Raw genomic sequence first — 21,831 nt, forward strand, 5'->3', positions numbered from 1 at the left:
GGAAACGATGAAAGAAAGAGCTTACATGTCAGAAAATTTGTCTGAAATGCATTGTTCTACAACTTTTTTGAAGGCGCCAAATTCTATTATGAACCGGTAAAAGGTTCAGTTTTAGACGTTGCTAAAATAAGAACCATCCTAACTATTATTTAAACAAGACTGTCAGCCTTCTATGTCAGTAGTATCCCAAGGAAGTCACTTGGGATCGTTGATGTTTCTGTTAAACTTCAACGATGTCCATCTAGTGCTGAAAACTCCACGCTTGTCCTTCGCAGATGTTCGTTTGTGTGTAAATCCGAATAAGCGTTCGGAAAAAAAAGATTTGGTTGTTTTTAACTACCGTCTACTGGATACAGAACTTCAACGCGTTAGTCACGTGAAGGATCTGGGAGTGATATTGCATTCCCACCTTATTTTTTTTTATTCATTTCGTTTATTTGATAGGCACAAATGCGTTAGCTTGGCGGTGCCAAATTCTTTTGTTTTTACATTTTGGATATTTTAAAACTAGGAGGTTACAATGGCGAAATAATTTTTTTTAAAAAGAAAAATTTTACAGCTATCTTAAGACTAGAAATAAGATTCTATACATTCCCACCTTATGTTTGACTCTTTATAAGGCAGTGGCAACTATATTGCCACCTATTCGTTTCGTTCAAAACGCAGGAATATGAAATGAGAAGTGTTCCAATCTTATGAAATCTACTTGTTAGGAGTCTGGCAACTCTTCTTATTATTTTTTATTGAGATACAGTGAAAAGTGTTACATTTGTGAAGAGTTTTTTGAAAAAAGTACGATGATGTCCTTTTGGAGAATAAAATTAGCTCGATTTTTAAAAAAATACTCTGGACCCTATAAGTTGACAAATTTGCATAATTTGTAAAAACAACAATTTTTAATTCGAAAATTTGTTTATGAGCGGTTAAAATGAGAAAGGAAAAAATAAATAAATAAGTGAACGTATGTAATCTGTGGTCACAGTTTTCAACTTATTCTCAGAATCCAGGGATTATTTACTGTTATTCAGGTAAAAACCAGTAACTCACCTTAATTTCTTTTTGAATTTCTGATCCAGCTCGATATGTCCTTATATTTGCACCAATCTCGTTGGAAAAAACATCAAACATTACAAACTCTGACGTTTTCTAACGGGCGGTTGAAGTTAGTAGCCCCAAAGTCTGGGCCTTATAAAGGGTTAAGCCGCAAATCTAGCAAAGCATCTCCAATGCTGGGATGTATATTAATGATACTGTTCTTGTCGCGGCCAATGCGGGAGTATTGCTGTAAAGCTTAGAGCTCTATCTTACGGTTCAGAGGGCAAAGCACAAGTCACATAAACCACTTAGAGTGTGTCCGAGCTCCAGCAAGGTAGGGTTCTTAGTAATCAATTGGATCGTTGAACTAACCTTACAATTCTTTTGTACACTAATAATAGTTTGTGAATTATATCGAAGTAGAAGGCAGTATAGCGCAACGAAATGTAGTACCAAGACTTTGTTTTTACTATTTGCTCTTCCATTAATCTGCGAGAAGGAAAGTGTTCAAAGATCTTGAACAAACAGTAATTTTTAGCGTTGATTCTCTGATGACCAACACGATCTATCAGAAAGTCCTTGTAGGTGAGATCCGTCTCGGAAACTACGCCATTTACCTCCCCGTAACGAACCGGGACGTAGACACGATAATCCGATGTAAAGCAACGCGTTGGCTTACTTCAAGCCATCAACAAAAACGCGCAAGCGGCTAAGCCGTACCTTGCGGACATTAGCAACAGCCGACTATTACGCCGTCAGACCTCGAGAAATGCGGATTTTATTTTGAGACCTGTATGCTTTGCGTGAGAAGAACTCTATTCATCGCCCCTTCGAGATAGCAAGGTATAAGGAGCATCTTTTTGTACACTGTTTTGAGACAGTGTGCAAGGAGTAATAGCTTTGATAGCAGGGAGTGTAAATCTAGACGGAGTTAACAAAAGCTGAGCAAATCCGGGATTGATCTTTTAGAACGATCCATTTGGTTCAGCAAGCGAACCAAACCCACCGCTTTAGCTGTGGTCACTGATCACACACGGGTTATTGTGAAATGAACAATATACTAAAAATACGGATCACCTGGTAGTATTACTCTTATTAGTACAAAGTGGTCTGGTTTGGTCACAAAGTGTACCATGACCTGGTTAGCACGGGCTAACCATATTTTCACCAACGATATCCATTGTTATTGCCGGGAAAATAATCCTCCCTGTATTATCTGCAATATTTCAATTTTTTGGAGCATGACATACCTTCTGAATTAATGACCACATCATCCTCGTTAAAAATTGGATACAAATAGATTCACATTTTTTTCTCTCGATAAATATTTCACTTCACGAACAGTGGGACAAATCTTGCAGCACCTAAAATCAATCGTCACTGTTTTACCGTACAGCGGGTAAAACATATGTTGGTCTTTAGTTTCGCACATCTCGATCCAAGCGATACTCGCAGTAGAAATAAAAGTAGTAGTTCTTTGTTTTTAATTTCTTTAGTTCACGCTTGTTGCAAGTTGAATAACTATCTAGTGTTCCACTACACGCGTATGCGTGTAAAGGTAAAAATCAATTTGAAAATTCGCAAAGCGAGAAAAGTAGGACATAAAAGAAGTTTTTGAAACTATAACATATTGCGCTTAGCGGTCTAGGGCGCGAAACTTTGATTCGAAGAATTTTGCTGACTGTAGACCGAATTTCGAATCAAAGCGATGACTTGGTAATATTTTGGAACACTTTAATCGCGTTGTATTACCTAATTAGTTGAAAAGAGACAAGTGTACTATTTTCATTGCTTGTAAAAATTTAGTACTAAACGAAATAAAATTATCCAACGTCTCCCCAGGCCCGGGGTAATTGACATAACATCTGAAGCCCCGGAGATCACCCCCAAAAACCGGGATCTCCCGGATTCCAGTGCAAGCGTAGTCCTGTTACTAAGTTAGTGTCGGATTCTGATGAGACGAAATCGAAACGCTAATTCCATACCTAATTTAGTTATAGGCTTTGTGCTCTTAATGTGCAAAAATGGTTTTAAACAATGTTCTCCTCAGTAGAGAAAAAATAGTTTTAACCTACATTTTTCTCCACTAACGAGAAATGTAGCATAGTGCATCTTGCATTGGCTTACTAAGCCAAACCAGATGTTTCGATTTCAACTAGTGAAATCATCAGCTTAAAATTGAACTCCATTTCTTGCAGGACATTACGCAGGACTGCTCTAAAAACAAAAAAAACGTGTTTTCGTTTGCGGAGCTAGCGTCAATCCGGTGCTAGCTTAGTTCTGTCACTAAGTTAATGTCGGATTCTGATGAGACGAAGTGGAAACGCAAATTCCATAACTAATTTGTTCTTTTTGATGGAACTTGTATCGATCATCTCTTAAATGACACCGATGATGACAACAAATTGTTGTCAAAATATGTGCTTATCTGTGTGATACAAAAATGAAATTAACATTTTTCCGTGATACATATTTTGTCTCTCTTTGCCACTATGAAATGCGTTGGACAGAGATAACAGTGGCCCCCAATCATTCTTTCAGAGGAATCCGCGAGGCAGCCCCCGGCTCACCAAACAAGCCAGTAGCTACACATTAAACAAATGGCAAAACACTACAGATAAGAAGATAATCAATGCGTACGATTTTTTTTCCAACCCCCCCCCCTGCTTTGCTCTCCGGTCGATCCACAAATCAACGTCTCATGGCCCGGGGGTTGGCCCACCAACTGAGGCGCTATCAAACCTTCTCGGAGGAAGGGGAGCGAGCTGTTTTTATTTCAATTTACGCATCCAACCGCAGCTTCAACTCGCGGAAAGTGCCGTCGTAGCCGGTCAGGATGGCACCACCCGCTATTGTGGATGGCAAGCACACGCACAATCGGTGGTGTGTCGCGGAAAATGTAAATCACAGAATCTACGCTAGCAAGCTATTGTTCGTTCGCGTTCACGGAATCTCTAGTCTTAGCCTCGAAACAACCGGTCGGTTACACGAATTGGGATATTTTTCGGGATTTTGTTTTGAAATATTCAATTTTTTGGCTCAGCTCCAAAAAACGGAAAGGTCTTTTACATCTTGCTCGTTAGTGTCCGGTGGTAACAGTGGGTTGCCCGAAAAACACGAAAATCGAAGAATTCCAAGTGCACAGGTGTTTTGAACGTGGATCTATAAGATAATTTGGTGGATAATAATTTAGGACTAGGTATCCCATAAGGCCTCATTTTTTGTAATTTAATGAAATTTTAGGAGAATTGTCGCTTAAATCATTTTTTACACATGGGTCACAAATAGCGTCAATTTTGTTCTCCATTGAGGGACCGTAGTTATGAAGCGCAGAAAGCGAAATCGTTTACGGAAATCGATGGACTTTCGTTTTTTCTAGTTACAGAAACATATTCATGAATTCCTCATTTTTTCTCATTATTTAATCGCAAAAATCAGAATATCTTGAAAATAATGAGGGAATTACAATATACAAACATGAGCCCTTTTTTGACAGACACTTCGCCAAGTGACTTTATGTAAATTTTCTTCCTTCTAAAATCAGTGGACCGTTTAATTGACCATTCAGCTTGGAACGAACATTCATGCAATGTAACTTGCACTGACATGGAGAAGTCTACTACCAACTTATTACACAGTGTTATCTAAAACATTGAAAAAGCTTTTTCGCGGAAGCGATCAAACTTAAGAGTTTTTCTAGATATTGAAGACGCTTTTGCCAAACGTAGGGGAGATCGGGGCTAGTTGGCGGTGTTTTCAGTTTTCATTTTTTATCGCTTTGATGTAGCTAGATTTTGCAAAATAGAACACGTGGCATGGAAGGGCAGACTGTTGGCAACATCTCTGAATTTTATTAAAATGTTTGATGCATTGTCTCCATTCTTAGAGACAAAAATAAGTGACGCGGAAAATAGGTACACCATAAAATAAGCAATCAAATGGAAAATCAAATTCTTTATGTGTCCTTTTGGAACGTGCTGAATGTCTTTTCAAGAAAACTGTATATTAATCGACATTTGCTATTATGTTTCAGTTTCAATACCCCGGAATATTGACTTTGACGCGTACTCCATATTCAATAGCAAATTTTCGAAATTCTTCAGGCGATTGGCCGAAGTAAATGTTTCCTGTGTTGACGAGATACACAAGAAAAAGATTTTCTTACTTTGGAGTGAATTCCAGAAATAAAAATTTTTGATGGCTATTTTTGCACCGTAAATAGTACCGCCAACTTGCCCCGCGAGCAGTACCGCCAACTTACCCCAACCGCTTATTTTATAAAAAACTATTTAAAAATAACTTTTCTTTGTGGATAGATGTAATATCTATACTGATACTGAAAACTCATTTCACGCACTATCGAAAAATATATTCATTCGTAAAATAGATTGAAAATCACCCTAAATAAGCCATTCCCCGCGAGGAGGAATTCTCACATGTATTGAAGGTTTTAAAAGGAAAACTACGTGTGAGTGTAAGGTCTCCGAGAGCAAGTGTAAACTCATCCCAAGTAACCATTTGGGGCCACAGTCTTGTGTGGCTAATTGCACGATCTATTGGGTTACTGTTCCAAGGTCTAGTAACTTCAAGACGGAATGCACAAGAAAGTGCTTCTTGTTTCAGAAACACATGTAGTGGTTTTAAGTTCAAGAGTGCCTCTAGAGCAGCAGTAGGTGTTGTCGAGAGCGCACCAGTCATCGCCATCAAGACCATCCTCTGAAGATGGTCTAACTTTGACTGGATTGTCATGACTTCTTCCTTCTGCCAGCAAACAAGGCACCCGTATGCCAGTATTGGTCTAACAATTGTTGAGTAGATCCATTGAATGTTGTACTTGGGTTTGAGTCCCCACGATTTGCCGAAAGACCGTCTACATTGGCCGAAGGCAAATATCGCGAGTTGTGAGATATAAGACATGTGTCAATAACATTATTCGCACGTATATACGCACGAGGCATTTCACGTGGATTTGTCATGCCATTTTGTTTAGGTGGTTATTATACAAAGTTTTACGCTCAAAAAATCGAAAAAAATTGAATATTCGAAAAGTACATACTTTTGCAAATATCTGTGCTAAATTTCATCCAAATTGGAGCACTAGATTTTAAATTACACCGTTTACAGCGTGCTGGTTCTTCCATGAATGAAGTTTAAACGCAAGTATCTCGGAATGAAGTTTTACATTTCTTACAAAAGAAATGTATAGGATTCGCTCAAACTTTGAAAACTTTTTCCGAGACCCGAAGAGCCGAGTCTCATATACCAATCGTCTCAGCTCGACAAATTGGGACAATGTCGGTATGTATGTGTGTGTATGTATGTATGTACATTAATGTCATGTAATTATCTCAGCAATGGCTGAACCGATTTTGATGAAACTAATGAAAGGCCTAAGGTGACAGTTTGACATTATTATTACTGTTTTTCGATATGTTAATTACTTTCTGAGATATAGATGATTTTGTCAAAACAGAACATGTTTTAAGCAAATTACTTTTAAACAAAGTGATCATGTCGCGCAAATAACAAGAAATTATGAAAATACCTTCCTAACAAGCTATAGATTGTCAAAATCCGTTCATGAGCGGCAGAGATATTAAACATTTTGTATTTTTATGCCTCGTTTACCAATTTTCACTAACTAAAATGAGTTCACTACATACAGAGCATTACTTTACTGGTGTTTTAGGGGCTAAACTAAACCGATTTTGAATATCGGGGTATGGGAACACATCTACTTGATTTAAGGAACTAGATTCTAAAAACAATTCGTGAATTACCTCAATTATAAATGAACTATTCCTCAAAAATTAATTTGTACGTTTTCAAAGACAAAATATTTTTTTTTCTAGAGTTCATGTATTCATTCTTTGGATTAGGCATTGCTTTCAACTGTGGGTATATTAGTTCACAGATCATCTAGTAATCCACCCAGTAGTCAGATAAAATATTTCTCATATAAATATACTCGTAGCAACTATGAGTATAAGGTCACGGCACTAACAATCATTTGCCATTTCTCACACGCCTCCCCCTCTCACTCCCACTCTCTGTCTCTTTCTTCCTTCATGTTCGTTACAACTGTCACGACTCATATCTTCTTGCTGTTTTTCTATCCATTTCTAAGTTGTGCGATAAGATCTTCTGCTAATCTGAAATATTTATTAATGTCCAATCATGTGTGCAATGTAACTGTGGAGGCTTAAGAATACAAAACTATTTTTGTTTGCCGTTACTCTGTAAATAATTTTTTGCTTTTTAGTGTAAAAAGAGCCACTCGTGAAAACAAGTTTAATATTTAAGTTTAATAAAATGAAAACAAGTTTAATATTACATCCTACTTGTAGAGAAAAATTGCAAGACTTTTATATTATGAGAAAACTATAACTATTTTTAAATGTTCGCACCCTTATGATGAAAGTATATCCTTTCGAAACGTTGCACTATGGGTAGACAGGTGACCAAAAATCGAAAACTCCAATTTCATTCAGTTCTATTAAGAGCTTTTATATTCACTATAATTAGGAAATTCATGACTATCTCAGAAAAATATTTAAATTTATTGGGTAACATGGATGTTTGAAGATGAAAATTTTGAAAAGAGACATTCCACGCGCGTTACTTAAACTCATCGTATTTCTATTGAATTTCGAATGAAACATCCTCAAATATGTCATGTGCAAAGTAAGAACACTTTTTGTGATGATATTATTGAAAATACATATTCATTGTATTGGTTTGAACTATTATAAAGAATAACGGATCAAACCCTGAAAAATCCATGAATGATATCCGGGAAAAGAAGTCTCCCAAAAACCCCACTCTCGATGGGGGATGCAAGTACAATGTTTCTTCTAACTTATCGTTGTCCATTTTTGCTCTATACTTGTTGTTAGTATAGAGCAAAAATGGACAACGATAATTCACTTGATGTTTGAATGGCAGTCACAATTATTAGAGAGACGTTGGAAAATTCAGCACACGTTTCGTTCGAGTTCTGCGTATTGTACAAGTAAATTAGCGAGGATTACAATCAGAGTTTATGAATTGGACATATAGTTGTTCTGACTACATTTTTGCCATACACATTTCTGTGTAGCAGCAAATGACCAATATGAGTAGAAACATATTTATTCGCAGAAAATTAAGACTTGTAATTTTAAGCATATTTATATATTAACAGCAGCTGTTATGTCCAGTGACACTTTCAATGGGTACTTGCGTTTCCAACAGTTCAAATACTTATCCTGATAGTTTGAACCATTTCTTTTTCATAGCATTAGTTTGTATAGAACTTATTTATCCATATATCCTGAACGAGAATTCCGAACGAAACTATATACAAGCTATAAAGATGACTGGAAAGAGACTGCATTGCAATCAACTGAATGCACTGTTTTTATGCTATCGCCCAAATCATAATCACTAACATAGACTGGACACATCACACTATTTACTTCAATGCAACTGAAATCTTTGAAATATCTACTTGCCTCATTCACGAATCGCATTCTACTTTTGTCGCTCTCTGTTTAAGGGACTTGAAAGCACGTGTGACCTTGTCTCACTTTACTATTTCGAATTGCGCGTATTTATGTTTTATGTACAAACTCTTTTTATAGGGAATATGTGACCAAAAACAACTTGGAATTCCAAAACAAATTGAACGTTCCAGGCTCCTGATAACTAATTAAGGTCCATCAATAAAGCAGCAACACCAGATAATCTTAAACAAAGCCGTCAAGAAAAGAAGAACGAAACCGAAAAGGGGAAAACAAAAAAGAACGGAAACCCTAGAAAGACCATTGTATACTAATCAGCTATTTTTCAGATAATGGTATTTTCAAAAGCAATTCACAACTTTTTGATACAATGGTTCGCAAATTCGTACAATCCGGTTTATTCATTTACTTTATTCAAAAATGGTTTTTAATTTCATTCCAAATAGTTTCGGTTTTTTTCATTTCGTGCATTTCATTCATTTTGTATATTTTATTCATTTTGATTATTTGACTAATTTTAAGTATATGATCATTGCATTTTAATTATATATTTAATTCAGCATTCTTTTTATTCATTTTGGTTCATTTAATCTATTTTATTCGTTTCATTCTTTGGATTCACTCTGATCAGTTTATTTTTCCGGACATTTTATTCATAACATAACTTTTAACCATCGCTAAATTTTTCATTTTATTAATAAATTCATTTTGTCCATTTTCTTCTTCCTTTTATTCATTTTATCAATCCTATTAGTTTTGTTTATTTGATTCGTTTGTTTTAATTTATTAATTTTATTCAATTAATTTATTTTTATTTTTTTAATTTTATTCATTTTATTCATTCCAATCACTTTATCCATTTCATTCATTTGATTAATTGTATTCATTAGATTCATTCGATCCATTTGATTCATTTAATTCATTTGGTCCATTTGATTCATTTGATTCAATAGATTCCTCATTTAATTCGTTTGATTCATTTGATTAATTTGATTCATTTTTTTCAGTTCTTCAATTTCATTTATGATCATGAAAGTCATTCCACTTATTTATTTTGCTCAATTTGTTAGTTTAAGTCAATTTAATTTATTCTTATAATTTTATAACTATTTTTAAATATTGTCTAATTTTCCATTTATTGAGCTAAGCTAATTAGATTTAAGTATTTTATTAATTTGATTTATATTAATCATTCTGTTCATTTTTTGATGAATTTGAAAACCTTTTTTTCATTTTTCGCTTTAGTTTTTCATTTCGTTTGTTTTATTATATCTTTTTGATCGACTGGTGGTGTTTTGTGTTTGGGTATTGGCTTTCGCAGTCTTTCATAAATATCAAACGACTTATTTATTGATTGTCCGATGTTTCGGCAGTTTTTGGTGGAAAAAATATCCATGACAACAGCAACAGACAGATAATTTTCCTTAAAAAAGGCCACTAAAAACGGCCGAAACGTCGGACAATCAATAAATAAGGTGTTTGATATTTATACATGACGGTAAAAGGTTGTTTTATTGATTTTCTATAATTTATTCAGTTTTCGAGGTTTTATTCGTGCAAGAATAGAAACTGTTGTGTGCCCACTTCGCATGAGTACTGCAAAATAATAAATGATCCAACAGTTATAAGAAATGTCTCATCTCACTGTTAGGTGGATTAAGTTGGTTTTTTGAAAAGCATTGATGCGGTGAAAGTGATATCTCTCCGATTTTCAATATTTTTTGAATTGCTTGTATTTAAATTTTCGTGTTCATATTTATCCAAAAAAAATCGATTCTTTGCAATAAATTTTTGTTTAAAATTTTGAGCTCAAAACTCAATTTTTTGGTCAACATGTTTTTCTTGTAAGAAAAAAAATGATTGGCAAACCGATCCATTTAAGTACACCACAATACATTTTTCTTCAATAATCCTTTTAGTTTTTGGATTTCAGTTGAGTTGTTCGGCTTGGCCGCAAACCTCTGCCAAAAAAACACGCTTCGGGAGATGGGCCATAACTCCGACAACCTTGAATATTTTTTTAATTCAGCTTGTTTTTTCTATCTTCGTGAGTGCTACCAGCGAACTGTCTTACATATTTTCAAATAAAATAAAATGATTTACTTATGTATGCTGCTCGCACCTATTACTAGTCAATAGAAGCTGTACATAACAATATTATATGTATTTGATGAAAAACTCCTAATTTTTTTTAAATGGTGCATTTCATGACCATGCGCAGAATTGCATGAAAATGGAAATTTTCAGGAATATCTTCTATATATCACAAGCACTCAAGATAGATCATGAATCATGAACTAGAAATCATGAACCAGTTCACGAATCCATCAATAATATTTCGTGAACTATTTCACGAGCACAGATATTGAATCGTAACTAATATACTAGGAGTAATGAACTAGTTCATGATCATTGAAAGGATTCATGAATAAGATTCTAAATTTCGTGGAATAGTTTACGAGAAAATATGTTTTCATTTTGTGAACCGATTCATAACCACGTAAACCAGATCATGTTCAAAAACTAATAAATCATTAATCAGTTCAGTTAGTATAGTCAGAATCTGAATATTCATACGAAATCTGTAAATAAAACCATAATAAAGTCTACTTTTAGTTTTATGAACAATGTTCATAAAGTTTGTGTGTGAACTAGTACAGAAAATCGATTTGGTAATGACATGGCGAAAGCCGTGACTGAAGTTCACAAAACAAAAACAAACATCTCCAAAATAAAAGTGTTGTGTAGGCGAAAAGAAATTGAACATATTTATACAACACATAATTTTTGTTCATGGTCCTGTGTTCATAACGCAAAAACGTGCGAATACACGATTTTGAGAACAATTTTTTTCCGTGTATTGTTCTACAAGTAACTTTAGGTGCGCTATTTTTACTACATCCATCAATCGCCTGCCATGTCAAAATTTCTTGGCACATTTCAACAATTTATTTATTCAAACTAGCTCGGAAACTGAAAACCTGACATTGAGAAATGAATCTGTCCAGGGAATTGACGGAAATCAACGTTCACGTTAGCTTCGGCATTCATTACGATGATATACGATTTAGTGTGTAATTGCTTGTAAAGTTTACAACTACAATTTTTATAGCATTTTGTGTCTTGGAAATATTCAGTCGAGCAAGTCCCATGATTGTCTGGTCACAGGTTGGGGCTGAAATTCCTTGAAATCTTTAAAATCTTTTCTTGAATTTTAGTACTATTTTTATCTTTTTTAATTTCCATTGTTTCAAAATTATTTCGACTAAGAGAGTTTGAAACATTCATTTAGTTTTACGTTTCAATTTCGTCAACATAGTTTTGTAAGTCACCCTTCATTTGGACTGAATTATAACAATAGATACAGGAATTCATTATCTGAGCTGATTACCATTGGAAGATTGCAGGTCTGAATTATCCGCATAAACCTTTGAATTTAGGGGTGTTTGATACAATACAATACAATACAAAAAATTTATAAAATCGAGGGTGCATAACATTGAGAATTTAAAAAAATGAGTGACATCAACAATAAATTCTGTAAATGGTAGTTGGGAACGATTGGCTTATATTGCCTTTGACATTAACCTTAATCGTAAAATGATAGCTGTATTCGAAATATTATGCGGCATGCCTTTACTCCAACTTCAGCCAGTGCAGTGCACCAAAATTCAACGCCCAGCAACCAGCTTTAATTCCCTACAAACCACCAAGCGCCTCCTCGTGTCTTCGTCACTAGCGTGATTGACGGGTGCCTAACGAGAGACGGACGGTGAAAAAGTTGGCTCAATGTTGCTGCTGCTCACCACACTGGCTGTTCTACTGTTGCCGCTTTTGCAGCGAACCAACCCAGTACGAATGAACGAACGAACCAACGCACATACGACATCATCAACTCCTACATACTATTATAGCAGCATTCGGAGCAAATACCAACCAACAGCCGCAGCTACCGCGTTTGTAGATATAGACAGACGACTAGCAACCAAATACAAACCGAAATGAACCAAACATTGAGTTAGTTTAGTCGCAGTATCGTCGGCCACGGAAAGCGTTGGAATGGTGGAAAAAATAACAAACTTGCTGTGTTTACTTGAAAACAGACGCGTTTGTCTAGAAATGTTAATTATATGAAATTTTTAGTGAAGAAAGTTTTTTAATGGTAAATTTCGCCGACATAGATTTAGTTAAGATTTTCGCTTTTTAATCAAAGTACCTTTAATAACATACTCAGAAATTAAATTAATTCAACTATCGACTGTGAGTAAGTCACTTCCAAGCTTCGATTTGCTACGAGAGGACATAATGTTCTTCTTGGCCGTTCTCGTTGTCTCTCGGGGTACATTTTTTTGCTTCGCGCCGCTATATATCATTTAATGATCTTTCATATATGTATTTATGCTGTTTTAACTTATATTTCTCCCTGTTGGCTCTTTTTTCCGCTTCCATAGGTAGACGAGGAGAAGCAACCATCGCAATAGAGGATCTACCCGAGCCGCACACACCAATACTTTGCACAGCCTGAAGCAGCCATCGCAGCAGTCGTAGCGGTGGCAAAAAATATCAAGGGGGTCATTTGCTAGGGTATCCCTGGTAAACCCAAAATCGGTGACAGAGAAACGAGTCTCCGTGCATGCAAACGTATACCAGACCACGATGTACGGGGTGAAGATAGAACGTAATTCAACAGTGTGGTAGTGAGATCGGGCGATTTTGGTTCGTGCGTAGTGGTTTCACATCGACCGGTAGTGTGAGGTGATGGCAGCAGCATAACCCCTGAGATCGCCTGAAGTTGTGCAGTTCTGTCTGTGTTAGTGCATGTGTGTGATTGGGTATTTACAGCGGGAAGAAAAGAGCCATCTTTACGGTTTCTGCGTAGTTGTTCACGAAAGATCTGACGACGTGAGCTGTTCCGTCGATTTTGGGGCGCTTAGCTGCTGTTTGTGTATGTGCGTGTTATGTGGTGCCACTTTCGATGAAGTGAAGTGAGCCTTCATTCAGTGGATAAGCAGTAGCAGAACCAAATGCATCTCGCGAAAGTTGCGGAAGAAACAAAGGTACTCGCGTCCTCGAGGAAGTGAAAAATATATCGGTTTTTTTGTGTGTACACACGAAAGCAGCTTGATCTGCTGGATTCGCAATATCGGGAGCTTCGTCGGATTGCGGTCGTGCAATTTGTGTCCGACGGATCACAATGACTCCCCGGAAATAAATGGCCGAGCTACATTAGTAAAACAAACAAATAATACTAGTTTTAGTGATGATTACTAAAAAGTGCTGATAAGTGATAAATATGTGTGAGTATCTCGTTTATGATGAATTTGGGCTAGTTTAGTTTTAATTCGGTTGATCTCACCGGTTTGACAGTCTGCCAGGCAGTCAGTTCGGAGATCAACGCAAATTGGTGCAACAATGGTGAAACCAATTGGATCAAGATTTCAATACTGTTTCGATGTACGCTTCGCAGGGAATACTGTGGTGCGGGAGTAAAATAAGAGCCGTACCGTACCTGACGATGTGTGCGTGCGTGTTGTGTGACACCGAAGCATTCATACATTCAGTCAGCCAGCTCGCTAGTATTTGTTTATATATATAGTTCCACCGTTCAGTGCTGTGACCAACAGTGAGTGAGCGGTGACGAATTGCGACTTTTGGCTTCCTTTTCTCGCATGACACGCGTGCGGATCGGTGCTGCGATTGTTTGTGTGTATGTGTGCCCCGGAGGGAGGTGGGTGCAGTGTTGCAAAGTTTCTTTTTCCCACACCAGTCTGGAAACTTTTGGGATTAGGATTATAATATCATACTGTTTTCAAAAGAATCATAAGTGTGGAGGTAACTGACCCTCTATTGGTCATTTAAGAGCAGATGCAAAGTATAAGATTTCAACACGTGTTTTGGAATAAAGTTTGTACAGGTGCTGAATTTATGTCTTTTTTGTCAAGAAAGACGCCAGAATGTAGGCTTTGTTACTTTAACTTTAATATTGATAACTTAGCTCTTCAGAAGAGCTTGAAATTTTTGTAAACAAACTTAGATTCTATTCTCACAATGACGTGACTGTGAGAAAAAGGCCCCTTATTTCGCTGCAGCTAAAATTTCGTGAAAAATACATTTTAGCCCTCTGTCCTCCATACCTTAGCTAATTTTGTTTACGCTGAAATTATTACAAGTTTAGAGAAAATAGCAAAACAAAACTTTGTATGCAAAATCTATTGGCCCTTTTGAAAACAATATGGTATAGACTATCAGATTCCGAAGGTATGATGAGACAAATAGACAACAAAAGCGAAAACTCGAAAGTTCAAAAATTAATTTATTGAAACTCGCTAGTGCAATTCTAGGAATTAATTTTACTAAAAAACTCAAATTCCACTACATTACATTTATACATGTATCTATCCTTTTAAAATCTTGGGGTAATTCGGACCTAACTACGGGGTAATTCAGACCGTTAATTTTTTGTTTTTTTTTTTGCAAAGGAATTATGTTTACCTACGAAATATTTATTGGAGAAACTGTGAAGCAAATAAAACTAAATTGAGTTACAAAAACTTAATCTGGTTAATCACAGCTATCGATTGACGCATCATGTATTTTTATTGCTGTAGCGAGTGCAATCATATGCGTAGCCGCTGAACGGTGGTTGATGTAATAGGGGGTCCGAATAGCCCCGTAACATCATTTCGCACAAAAATGGTGAGCGTCTTGAAAATATCTATATTTTCACCCAAACAAAAATCATTCCATAAAATAGGAGCCTCAAGCTTTCCAAAACGCAAACCTGTTAATTTTCCACTTTTATTCAATTTAAGTATTTTTTGTACATTTTGCAAAATTTATAAAATTTACGAAATTCGCATAATTTACGAAATTTGTATTATTTACGAAATTTGCAGGATTGATTTAGCAAATTTGTAAAATTTACGAAATTCGCGCAATTTACGAAATTTGTTCAATTTGTAAGATTTCAACCATTTACGATGTTTGTACAATTTACGTAATTGCACATTTCGAAAAATTTGTACAATTTACGAAATTTGCACAATTCGCGAAATTTGAGCAATTAACGCATTTTGTACAATTGACGAAATTAGTTCAATTTACAAAATTTGCACAATTTACGAAATTTCGAACAATTTGCGAAATTTTGCAAAATTTATAAAAATCTATAAAATTTCCGAAATATTGGAAAATGTACGAAGTTTTGTACAGTTCTCGAAATTTGGTACAGTTTACAAAATTTTCCAAAATTTAGGATATTCTGATAAATTTACGAAATTTTGCACAAATTTCGTTAAATTTACGAAGGGCTGTAAAATTTTCGAAATATAGCGCAATTTTCAAAATTTTGTACAATTTTTGAAATTTTGTGCAATTTTAAGCATTACAGGAAGACCCGATTTTATCAGCTCCCAATTTTATCAGCTTCATATGAAAATTGATAGTTGGTAGTTTGATGGGTTCTAGCAGACGAACCAAGTTGAATTCGACTAAATCCTTTCTTGAGCATATTTTTCTTGTTTTAGATATCCGTAACATGAAAAAAAAATTCTTAAATGTTGCACTGTCAGACCGCCTTAAGGCAAATTTAAGCTTAATAATCAGGAAAGGTTATGAGGCTATATTTGGGGACCAAAGAAGAATACTTTAAGAGCTTCGGTTTCTTAAAAAGAAAGTAACATAATGTCCCAATTTTGTCAATGTCTCCGTTTTATCAGCCTAAAATTGACCATGGGGCTGATAAAAACGGGTCTTCACTGTATTTACGAAATTTTGCACATTTCACGAAAAATTTGCAAAATTTTGTAGGTCGCGAAATTTACGAAATTTTGTAAAATCTACTAATCTATTAAAATTTTTAAAATTTTGTAAAATCCACAAAAAAATTACACAATTTACAAAATTTTGTGCGCTTTACGAACTTTTGAGCAATTAAAAATATCAATTTAAGAAATTTTGTACATTTTTCGAAAGCTGGTATAATTTACAAAATTTACGAAATTAAGGGCAATTTACAAAATTATTAACAATTTACGAAATTTTATGCAATATTTTGTTCAATTTACAAAATTTGTGTAATTTACGAAATTTGTGTAATTGACGAAATTTGTGCAATTTACAAAATTTGCATAATTTACGAATTTTGTACTACTATAATATCTGTATTAAGAAAAACTTTACAATTCACGAAATTTGTACAATTAGCGAAATTTGAACAATTTACAAAATTTGAACAAATCACAAAATTTATACAATTTACGAAATTTGTGCATTGAAAGATTAAAAAAAAGATTTGATAAAATTTACGAAATATTGTAAAATGTACAAGGTTTTGTGCAGATCTGGAAATTTAGTACATTTTTCAAAATTTTATTGAATTTGTGAAATTCTGAGAAATTTACGAAATTTTGTACAATATCGTCAAATTTACAAAATTTTGTTAACTTTTCGAAATATTGCACAAACTTTTGAAATTTCGCTCAGCTTACAAAATTTGGTACAATTTACAATATTTTGTAAAATTTACACAATTTTGTAAAATTTACGAAATTTTGAAACTTTTTGAGTTTTTAAAATTCGCGAAATTTTGTAAAATTTACTAAACTTTGTAAAATTTACAAAATTTTGTAGACTTTACTAAGTTCTTTGAATTTTACGAAATTTTGCACAATTTATGCAAATCTACAATTTACGTCATTTTGAACGATTCGCGACATTTGGAGCGATGTACGAAACTTAGTACAATTGACGAAATTTTGAACAATTTTGTGCAATTTGCAATATTTTGTTCAATTTACAATTTTTTTTGTAATTAACGAAATTTGAACTATTTGCGAAATTTGGACAATTTACGTAATTTGTGCATATTACGAAATTTGTACAATTTACGAAATTTGCATAATTCGCGCAATTTTGTACATTCTACAAAATTTACAAAAAAAATGTTCAAAATTTGCGAAATTTTGTATTTGTAAATTTAGTAGGCAAATCCGACCTAGTAAATGGTTTTGACTGTAAAATGGTCATTTTACATCGGGTCAAGTCGTTTTATATACCAAATTAAAAGTTAGACTTCTGGGCAACTTTCTGTGCATAGCATTTTTTCGCATCTTGCGTAAATTACGAGATACAAGCGTTTTACGAAAAAGTTCATTTTTGCTGTTTTCAAAAATGGTGGGGTAAACCGGATCGCCTATGTTTTTATTGATTTAGTACAGTTATTACCCAAATTTTATGGACTTTCAATGCTAAATCATTGAATATTTTGTTATTGAATTGTAATATGAAGAAAATGGAATTCAATGTCAATCTTGGAATGTCAAAATCACGAGCAATAGCACGTAAAGATATTCCCATATCCTAGGTTCCATATTTGCTCCAATTGCTCGACGAATACTATTTTCATCACGTTTTTGTGTCTTTCGTTTGTAATTATGAACCATCGTACAAAAAAATAATAAGTAATGAAAATAAAAATATATTTCATTTTGATAAACAAACATTTTCTTAGCAAAAAGCGGTCGGATTTACCCCACTATTTAGAGGTCGGATTTGCCCCACCGCCGCATATTTCTTTACGATGAAATTAAAAAAAATATGAAAAAAGTTGGACTAAATTCATCTATGCACTTTGTAGGACTTGAATCAAAGAATTTAAATCCACTTCCATTTGTTATGCAATCACTTTAACAATCAGAAATATCCTGTGGTAAATGATGCACAAAAATCAAATCAAAAATTGTAAAATCACACTTTTTGTCGTTTGAGCATCTCAATGTAGACTAATAAAATGCTGTCATACCACCATTACGATTATTTTCGATGTTCTACACGACAACATTGATATTAGTTCGCGTAGTGCTTCCGACTTTCGATAACAGAGGGGGTCGGGTTCACCCAACGGTCGGATGTGCCTCACCTTACCCTATATTTTAATTTTTTTTAAAGAGCTTATGAAATTCTGAGGAATTTCGTTGAATTTCCGAAATTTTGTAAACTTTTCGAAATATTGGTCAATTTTCAAAATTCATTTAGCACAATTTACGAAATTTTGCAAACTTTCGCACAGCTTACAAAATTTTGCACAATTTACAAAATTTTGGAAAATTTACAAAAATTTGTGAAATTTACGAATTTTGCAAATAAATTTTGTGCAATTTGCAATATTTTGTTAAATTTGCGAAATTTTGTAATTTACGAAATTTGTGCAATTTACAAAGTTTGTGCAATTTATGAAATTTGCATAATTAAACAAATGATGATATTTGTACTATTTACGAAATTTGTTCTATTCACGAAATTTGTACAATTTGCGAAATTTTCACAATTTACGAAATTTTCACAATTTACGTTATATTTGTAAAATTTACGATATTTGTACAATTTCCCTCACGCAGCTTGATGGGACTGTCGGCATTGTAACGATCATCAAACCACAATAGATTCAATAGAGTTATCTAAATAAAAGGACCTTAGCTCTTTTTAGTTTCTGTTGTCACCAAGTTCTACTGCTAGAGGGTAATTAGTTCTCATGTTAATAATCCACCAGTCATTATGACTACTCAGGATTTGATTTATATAAGAAGCCAGCTTCAATATGTTGATTATAATACTCCTCGAGAGTGGTTTATCGAGGAGGCCGGGAGGCCAATAAGCATGCTGTCAAAATCCACATTGATAGAAAATTCCGGACAAACCGTAACTCGTCGCGAATGGATGTTAACATTTTATGAAAGAGAAAAGTTTTCTCTTTCGTTTGTTGCTGTGATTTATAGTCGGCGATTGATGGTTTGTCCAGAATTTTCTTTCAAAGTGAATTTTGACAATATGCTTATTGGCCCTTCTTAAAAAGCGCGCGAGAAATACACACTTTTCGGTATAAACGTAGTTACTTCCTCTAGGGGTCCACAATCGATTAGTTGCTCCTAATCATGGCGAGGTTAGAAAAATCTTTGATTACCTTACACATTAAAAATCAATTCCCAGATAAAACCACCGCCATTGGCAACCCAGCCGCAATACATGAGCAAACTAAACACACAACAGAAAACAATCAAAGACGGTTGCGATATCGTAGCTCCCCCGGTCCGTCGTTCCGATGTATGCGTGTGCGACCTGACGTGCCAATATGCATGTTGTACCTACCACTCTATTGATGGTTATTATTGCGGCCCCGTCTCGTGTTGCATTTTCCCGTGTTGGAAGACACTTTTGTGAAGTCGTACGCAACAACCAGTGGAAAAGGGGGAAGAAAATAAAAACGGCAAAACCAACTGACGGGCAGCAGCAGCAGTCAGCAAAAAGAAGAAAAATTGAGTACAGTTAAAGTTTTCATGGGTTTCTTTTTGCAGCTCGCTCGCTTTTTACTCGTTTCACCGGCTAGGTACCTACATTGCATGTGGAAGCTGAGGCTAGGAACCTACTTGAATTTTTTTTCGGGCCAAGCAAGCACTTTCCTAACAGGTATTGTGTATCTACTCTGGTGACGGTTTCGCTTCCGGTAGGTGAACAACTGCATATATATTTACCTAGATGATGATCGAAAATAGACTATTTTGAGTGATTGAATTCGAAAGAGCACGGCCGCTGCCGCATATGGTTTGGGTAAAATGCTACGTTGGTTAAATTTTAGTTTGTTTGAATTATTAGGGAGTAGTAGTTTCACATGAGCTCATTTTAATTTAATCGGAACTAGTAGCATTACTTGACAAAAATAATTTGGAAGGAAAATTATTTTTTAGCCTAATCTTGAGTCGCTGAGCACAACTCACACTCATTTGTAATAAAGAAGAGTTTTTGACATATTTTCCAAAAAACGTTGTACATATTGCAGCGACTAGGATTTCCTCCGTGGGTAACCTGATGGTTAAAATCCTACCTCTCTGAACGATCCGGTTTCGTTAGAATCGGCTCCACATGCTCAAACGTATTTGAAACGCCAGCCGGTGTCCCTCAAGGAAGTCACCTAGGGCCACTTATCCTTATATTATTCATGAACGATATTTGTAGACTACAGTTAGGTGGACGTGTAGCTAGTTTGTCGAAAGAGGAAACAACTATCGTTGCGTTAGGCTGTGAACCAGGTTGATGTTGTTGGTACAGATCCCGCACTCGAGAAATCTTTTTCGTTCTAAATTGGAAAAACCCTTAAGCAGTAATCATCATGTCAACGAAACGATGATTAGTATAGTAGGGTTATATCGAACTGATATTTTTCGAACAAACGAGGTGTATTTGATGCGATTTACTTTATACTAAGAATACTCCTGGTTCACACTGAATCTGCCTGATCCAAGTCGACAATTCAACTAGTTTCTACAGCAGAGAAGCAACAGGACTGGAAACAAGTAACATTTATTGTTATTCATAAATCAAGATAAGCAGTTTTCGCCCACAATCCGTATCGGTCGAGTGAAATGCTATTCTATTGCGCCTCGATAATTTGGTTTTAGGTAAACGGCTTGTCCTCAAAGTTACATTTGCCTTTCACAAATGAAAGGGTACGAACGATTTCAACAAAAATTCAACTAGCATATGCTCTAAACAGCAAATGGTTTTGGCATTCTTAGCCAGTAAGAGAGCTGTAGCAATTGTTATCTCAGATAAAGTTCACCGTTAATTTTGAACAATTACACGCATAATCTTTTTAGAAACGCTCATTACCTTTTCTCATAGGGATACGGCAATTTTCCAAACAACTATTTCCATTCTGCCGCGAGCACTCATATTATGAACATGAAACGAATACAGTATCATTGTTTGCGTATTACCCGAGATCAAATTCGATTTCTGTGATATCTCTTCTTATCCAATGCAAGGTAGTGAAGCTTATTAAGTTTCAATCGCTAACAATATGTATGACAGTGTATTTCAGCCTTGTACGCAAGATTTTGTTTTACGTAGGGGAACCCTGGGTTATTCAGACCTACCTAAACAAATCGCTCTTTTAGGTGGATAGATGTGATAGAACTTATCGATCAACGGTCCTAATTGTTAGTTTGAAACCTTTTGGTGTCATAAGAGTCATTTGCAGTTAATTAATAGTTATTTTTAGCTATATATCGATTTTCGGGGTCACTGATTCTGACCTCGAAAATGTAAAATTCAAAATGGCGGATCCAGTAAGACGGTTGTATGACCCAAAAAACTTCCGTGAATCGAGTTTTATACTGACTACCAAAATTTGCCTAATTCGGAAAAAATGGTTGCCATTTTGTAGGCGCCGTTTTGAATTTTCCAATTCTGACATCAGAATCGTAATCAGTGACCCCAAAAACCACATAATCTATTTGTA

The 21,831-nt window shown here is 35.0% G+C and overlaps 1 protein-coding gene across 6 annotated transcripts in view; it reads left to right on the forward strand.

Moving 5' to 3' along the window:
• LOC131692795 (single-stranded DNA-binding protein 3) overlaps nucleotides 1-21,831 on the forward strand; it is a 158,811-nt gene that overhangs the window by 31,031 nt on the left and 105,949 nt on the right. For all 6 annotated transcript variants that reach the window (XM_058980078.1, XM_058980074.1, XM_058980077.1 and 3 more), the window contains exon 2: nucleotides 12,989-13,834. The gene's annotated coding sequence lies outside the window, so the exon portion shown is untranslated. The remainder of the gene's footprint in view (nucleotides 1-12,988; nucleotides 13,835-21,831) is intronic.

The sequence above is a fragment of the Topomyia yanbarensis genome, chromosome 3, assembly GCF_030247195.1.
Source record: "Topomyia yanbarensis strain Yona2022 chromosome 3, ASM3024719v1, whole genome shotgun sequence".
Lineage (NCBI taxonomy): Eukaryota > Metazoa > Arthropoda > Insecta > Diptera > Culicidae > Topomyia > Topomyia yanbarensis.